The sequence below is a fragment of the Bidens hawaiensis genome, unplaced genomic scaffold (assembly GCF_021521415.1).
Source record: "Bidens hawaiensis isolate Kalapana, Puna unplaced genomic scaffold, B.hawaiensis_p1.1 tig00019940_1, whole genome shotgun sequence".
Lineage (NCBI taxonomy): Eukaryota > Viridiplantae > Streptophyta > Magnoliopsida > Asterales > Asteraceae > Bidens > Bidens hawaiensis.
Genome location: NW_027493030.1, coordinates 386,790 through 392,918, shown reverse-complemented (window position 1 = coordinate 392,918; position 6,129 = coordinate 386,790). Strand labels below are relative to the sequence as shown.

The 6,129-nt window shown below is 32.8% G+C and overlaps 1 pseudogene across 1 annotated transcript; it reads right to left on the bottom strand.

The window, feature by feature from the left end:
* Window positions 1-405: 405 nt before the first annotated feature.
* On the bottom strand, window positions 406-4,358 carry LOC143559580 (phenylalanine--tRNA ligase beta subunit, cytoplasmic-like; annotated as a pseudogene). The gene is made up of 17 exons (XR_013139964.1): window positions 4,260-4,358; window positions 4,110-4,165; window positions 3,919-4,022; window positions 3,711-3,840; window positions 3,519-3,634; window positions 3,358-3,424; window positions 3,232-3,273; window positions 3,081-3,122; window positions 2,905-2,979; window positions 2,414-2,837; window positions 2,223-2,324; window positions 1,975-2,109; window positions 1,283-1,357; window positions 1,067-1,174; window positions 879-974; window positions 728-811; window positions 406-629 (listed from the first exon to the last, which is right to left on the bottom strand). The product of XR_013139964.1 is annotated as a phenylalanine--tRNA ligase beta subunit, cytoplasmic-like (transcript).
* Between the last annotated feature and the right edge of the window lie 1,771 nt (window positions 4,359-6,129).

Below are 6,129 nucleotides of genomic sequence, written 5' to 3'. Positions count from 1 at the left end.
CATATTGAACAAGTCAAAAGATCATTATAGATCAAATTAACAAATTCTTAATTAAGAATCAAATATCAAATTTGCTACTAATTTTCTAGTTTGCAATTTGATAAAAGTCATCCCTCCAGAAGTTGACTTAGTCATCCATATAAAGTCAACAAATCCAAATAGATCAGCATGGAACTAAGCTTTCAGTATTCACTATTTTGTATTAGAATGAAATTAATAAAATCATAAAATATTATTATAAGGATTAGTTAAGTGATACGTTATTAATCACATACTTTAATTATGCATTCAAATAGTCTAGCTTGAGTTAAATTATGAAGCAATGATCTTTTCATACCCGACTCGAAACAAAAAACAACGAAAGTAACATAATCCAGATAACCCATCAAATCTTATTTGAATCGTGTAGTTTATAGGGTATTTTTCTCGCCTTATCACCTAAACATGTATAACCAAGTAACATGAATATACTCCCGACAAAACACAAAATTTAAGCCTCGTATTATCAATTTCGACAGTAAAAACCGACTTTTTTGATTAACAAGATACAATTTCCCGCACTATAGCAGGCTCTCAATGTTGATCTCCACAAAGGAGCACGGGTCCTTTATGTCAAAGTTTTCCAACACCTGAAAGTCGTATAAAATATGTTACAAAGTCAAAAACATCATAAAAAAATTATAAAGTAATAATAATAATTAGTTTAAGGCCTGTTAAATTCAAGTACCTTTGGATGAACAATACCAAAAGTTCCTATTCGTTTCCCTTTGTAAACGACGCTAGCTTGTCTTCCCGAAAGAAACTCAGGGTCCTTCATTAATAACAAATTTGTAACTTTTCACTTTTTTTTTAACAATGCAATATGAGAAATTACTTACATCTGACGGTTCAATCGTGTAATTAGGTTCCTTACGATCCGAAGGTACACGAGGGTCTGTTACTTCCATTATTCTATCTACCAGCCCATGTATCAGCTGCATTAAAAAAAATGAAATATTAATCATCCACATTTTAATAAATCAGAAAAATGTTAGAACTAAAATACGAGTTAATTTTAGTATTTTACATCAAAACCAGAAGTAGCGCCACAGTAAAGAGCTGCCAGCCGGCGATGATTTTTGGCCTCAACGTCTTTTGACTCGTCCAATAAAGTTACATCACCTACTTCAAATATCTACAGTTGGAATATTAAAATTTAAAAATAACATTATAAGCATTTAACTTAACAGATTATTTAGCATTCTTCATTTTTGATGAAATTATGACGCATGAAGTTGTTTACCTTGATAGGTTTCGGGTGATCTGTATTATGTGCAACTGTCTTCAGTATACCAGCCATGAGACTGCTTCTTACAACCTATATCATTCAACTATTATTAGGGCTGTAAACGAGCCAAGTCGAGTCGAGCCAGAGCGTGCTCTAGCTCGAGCTCGAACTTAATCGAGCTGGCTCGAGCTCGGCTCGTTTTCTTTATCGAGCTGAAAAATCGAGCTCGAGCTCGTCGAGCTGGGCTCCTTTAATTTTTTTTTTTAAATTATTTTTTATTTATCATTTTTTTATTTTATATTTTACAAATTTTGATATATAAAAGAGAAAAATCATAATTTTAACATAAATATTATATAAATTTATAAACTAGAGAATTTATAACTATATATGTTTTATTTTAGTTAATCTTTTATAAGGTTTTAGGTATCGAGTGGCATAATATATGTATAATTTTTATGTATTTATTTCTTGTTATGCTATTATAATATATAGATATTAAAATTTAGTGTTTAATCTAAACGAGCCAACTGGCTCGAGCTCGGCTCGTTTAGAAATCGAGCCAAGTTGAGCCGAGCTCATTTAGAATCGAGCTTTTTCGAGCCGAGCTTTTTTCAAGCGAGCCGCGAGCCGCAGGCTTTTTGAATGGCCCTAACTATTATTATACATTTTCTTAAACACTAGGGTAAAAGTGAAAATAAACAAACCTCAAAATCTGCAGAACGAGGGTTTCCAATAATAACCGCGGTTTTCTTATCATCTTTATGGTTCAGCATGGGGAAATTCTCTTTGTAAGAGCATAAAATCCATGTTAACACTTCCGTGTAACCACACAGTGCGATCTAAACAGAAAAACAAACTATAAAAACATATCAAGCACATACTAGAAAAAATTATTATTAGTTTATAAGTAAATGAGTCAAAACTATAAACTGAAATGATTAAAAATATGCACCTCTGTTCTAAGTAAGTCGCTGAACTGATTCAGAGGTAAAGGCTTCAAAGATGCAGGTATCTTCTTTTGAATGTTATTGAAACCGTAAGCAATCGCCACGTCCTTTGTTACAATAAAACAGAAAACTCATGTCACTTATAATAATAATAATAATAATAATAATAATAATAACAACTAATAATATTTTATACCTCTGCCACGTCACATGCATGAAGAACGTCACTTCTGGTTGGTGGAACCGACACAATAAAACCGCAGTCGTTATCTTCCGAGACAGATTGTTTCACATGCAACAGCATTTTGTTCAACAACCCAGCAACCTTATCTGCCTCTAATGAGACGCCAGCTATACAATTAATGTATGATAGAGACACCTTCATATCATATGGTGATAACTCGGGGCAAATATAGGATTTTCCATCTGGATATGTTACTTCAACTGGTTCAATTTCAAACTTCTGTTCACAGTAAACCGAGAACATTGTAACCATTGTGTTCAAAACAATCTTCGCTTTGGTCAAATCAGTTGCCGTGCATTCAATGAACACGTTTTTGGTCGTCAAAGAGATAGCTGAGTTGGCTCCGTTAATTATTGGAGGAAGAGACAACACGGTTCTGCACAAATCAATCGGTAGTTTGTAAATTAAATGATCAAAAATACTAAAAAATCAAAGTACAATACCTGTTTTGGTCGTAAATAACAGGGTAAACAGGAGTCTTCGATTATGTGTAAGAATTTCTTCAACTTCAAATCAGACTGCAAGTTCATAAAGCAAACATAGATTTATATGCATAAAGTATAAACACACATTCACAGTTTCACGCACTCGTTAAAATGAAAATATACGTGTGACTTACCTTGTAAAACTCCATCAATTTATCAGCTTTGAAAGTTTCCACCTATAAAAGAAGACATCATAAAGTTTGTAACTTTCTAATATTACATATGAGTTTGTATTTAACGTATGCTAATATGCACAAATCAAGTTTAAACAATGTTGCTTTTTACCTGTTTTAGTGGCCTGAACTCAATCTCTGGTGGTGGCAAAGCCTGAATATATTAGAAAAAAAAAATTAAATTACTAAGTGATAAAAATTACTCAAGTGACCTTATTAAACTTGCAAAATCACAAACCTCATACGTGAACGGGCCTTCTATTGTGTCCAAATCATGTGTTCCAATAGCAACCAGAGTTCTTCGCCTGAAAAATATAGTAGTATCTTAAAAGATCAGATATATAATAATTATATGCATATATGCATACATATGTACTCTGATGATAACTCATATATTACCGGCATATATTCTGATGAAGCTTATCTTGGAGGTCAATAAAGCTGTTATATCTCGCCTCATTGAAAGTTATACCTCTCAAAACAGCACAAACGACAAACGGTCGTATCACAGATGTCTGTAATAAAACAAAGATTAGAGTATTAACCAAAGATGTGAAAATGAAGAGTTCTTGCTGCTATAAACAAACATACCTCAGGCTTTACATGCATTTTCAACATAGATTCCTTATTAATATTAGCAAGTTTGTAATTAGGTACAGAATCAACCCCGCAAAATATGCGCAGTGACTGAACAAGTCCCTCAAGACATAGCAAATCATATCTGCAATTTAAATAAACACGTTACACATGAAGTCAAAAAGTCGAAACATGAGCAACATGAGGAAAGGTTAAAGGTTACCGATTGGCGGGAACGTCGATTTTGTAGATAATTTCTTCATCTGCACCGATTCCGTTCTCTTCTTTTAGATGTTTCTCCTTTCTTATAATTGCTTTCTCTGTTGTCTGGTAAATTATATTTAAAATTCGATAAATCATGCATATCTTGCTTGCATACAATTGGGATAGGAAACAGGTTATGCAAATACTTACCACGTCATCGAGCTCGATTCCAAACTCGAAGCATAACTCATCGAATTCTTCTTGTGCTGACAAAAATAAAACAATGAAGACACATTAAAAATTTAAGATGATTTTTTGGAAATTTGAAAGGTTATATTCAGATTGAAAGTTAAAACTCACTGTAAGTGCGTCCTAGGGCTTGGAAAAGAAGGTCTCTCCCGACACTAACGGTCGGCATGATTGATCAAATTAGCGGATACCAAGAACTTTCTCTACAAAATAAACCAAATAAACGAATTCATCTCCTAAATTTTTAAATGTTCGACCGTTGCTTATAATGAAACTTCAACTCTAGAACATAAATACTGAAACTTCAACCACAAAATTGATACGATGGAAGTGAAATACATACATTATTATACTCTCTGACCAAAGCAAGCTAAAGAGCCTAAAATAATGAAACTTCAACCGCAAAATTAGTAAGATGGAAGTGAAATACATAGATGATTGTACTCTTTAACATAACTAAAGCAAGCTAAAATAATAAAACTTCAACATAAATAAAAAAATCATTCCTGCGAAAAGAATGTGACTTTAAACAATCGAAGTAAGCGAAAAGCCTAATGCGATGAAACTTCCGGACCGCACTTGCATCAGAAATCGTGGAAGAGTGAGCAAACAGGTTTCCATTTAGCAACAGATGACAAAAATACTTCATATGACCAATTTCTACGTTTGCATTTAAAATCTATAACTTACAATTTCCTATTAAGTTATTCGATTGTTCTATTTGGCAAAAATGCTGGATTAAACGATATGACTTATTTGGTTAATCGGTATAATGAGTGTTGATAGAGGCTTACTGGCTTAGACATATCACAACAATAATAAATTAATGATAGTAGGTTGCAAAGTAACAACTATCATCAAGTTCTAAATTGGAACCCTAACTGAGTAAATTTTAATGCTAATTTACTTCACAAAAAAAACATATAGCTTCAATTTAATTCAAATTCAAATAACATAATCAACAGTAGACGTATTGAAACAATATAATAACAGATAGCTTATTTATATTAATTTACTGTGGAATTGTGAACACAGAAGAGTTACCTGCAAAGTCCCAACGGAATCTGGCGAGGTATACGAATAATAAGAATCTCAGATTATTATTGTTATTATTACGGTTATGAACTGTTAAGCCCAATTCGGAAGAATTTAACCCGGTTTGATTTGGGCCAGTTTATATTTAACATCGGTTAAAAAATACGTCATACCGGTTTTAAATAATCTCAACTATGTTATGTCAGTATGTTCTGTTGTCAAATAATGGTATCAACTTTACTCTTAGCTGATAGTACCAACTAAATGTGCATTGTTTATAAGAGTTCGCTACTAACGAAGAACTAACTTCGTTAGTAGTAGGTCACCGGGAAAACGTTTATGGTCGAAAAACTCACACTTTTTTGTCGGAAAACTCAACTTGAACACCACTACCAACCAACTACCACCACTTGAGCGCCATCAGCCAGTTTTGACTGTGATTTAAGGGTTCCAATAACCTCAATAACTGAGGTTTTTACTGAAACAAGATTTCTAAATGAACGATCTAAGGTGACAAAAATATTTGAAACGAAAAGGTTGAGTCTTTCATGAAGAAATGTGAGTGTTCGGACCAAAAACGTTTTTCCGGCGACCTACAACTAACGGGGTTAGTTCTCAGTTAATCACGAATCGTTATAAACAATGCACATTTAGTTGGGACTGCAACCAGGCAAAAATGAAGTTGGGATTGTTATTTATCAATATAGCTTGGTTAATATTATTTAAAAAAAACATTTCAAAAATAAATACAATATGATAGTATCTAATCTGGTTTTATACTTCCATAAAAAATGAGTCAAATTGTTTCCTAATACTAAAAACCAACCACGAAACAAAACTAACAACCAGCTTCGTGGTTTTAAATCAAAATATAAACACCCTAGCTTTTATGGTATGAGATTCTGAAGACTGTTGTTGACTTGGGTTGGATTATTTCGTGTGAACT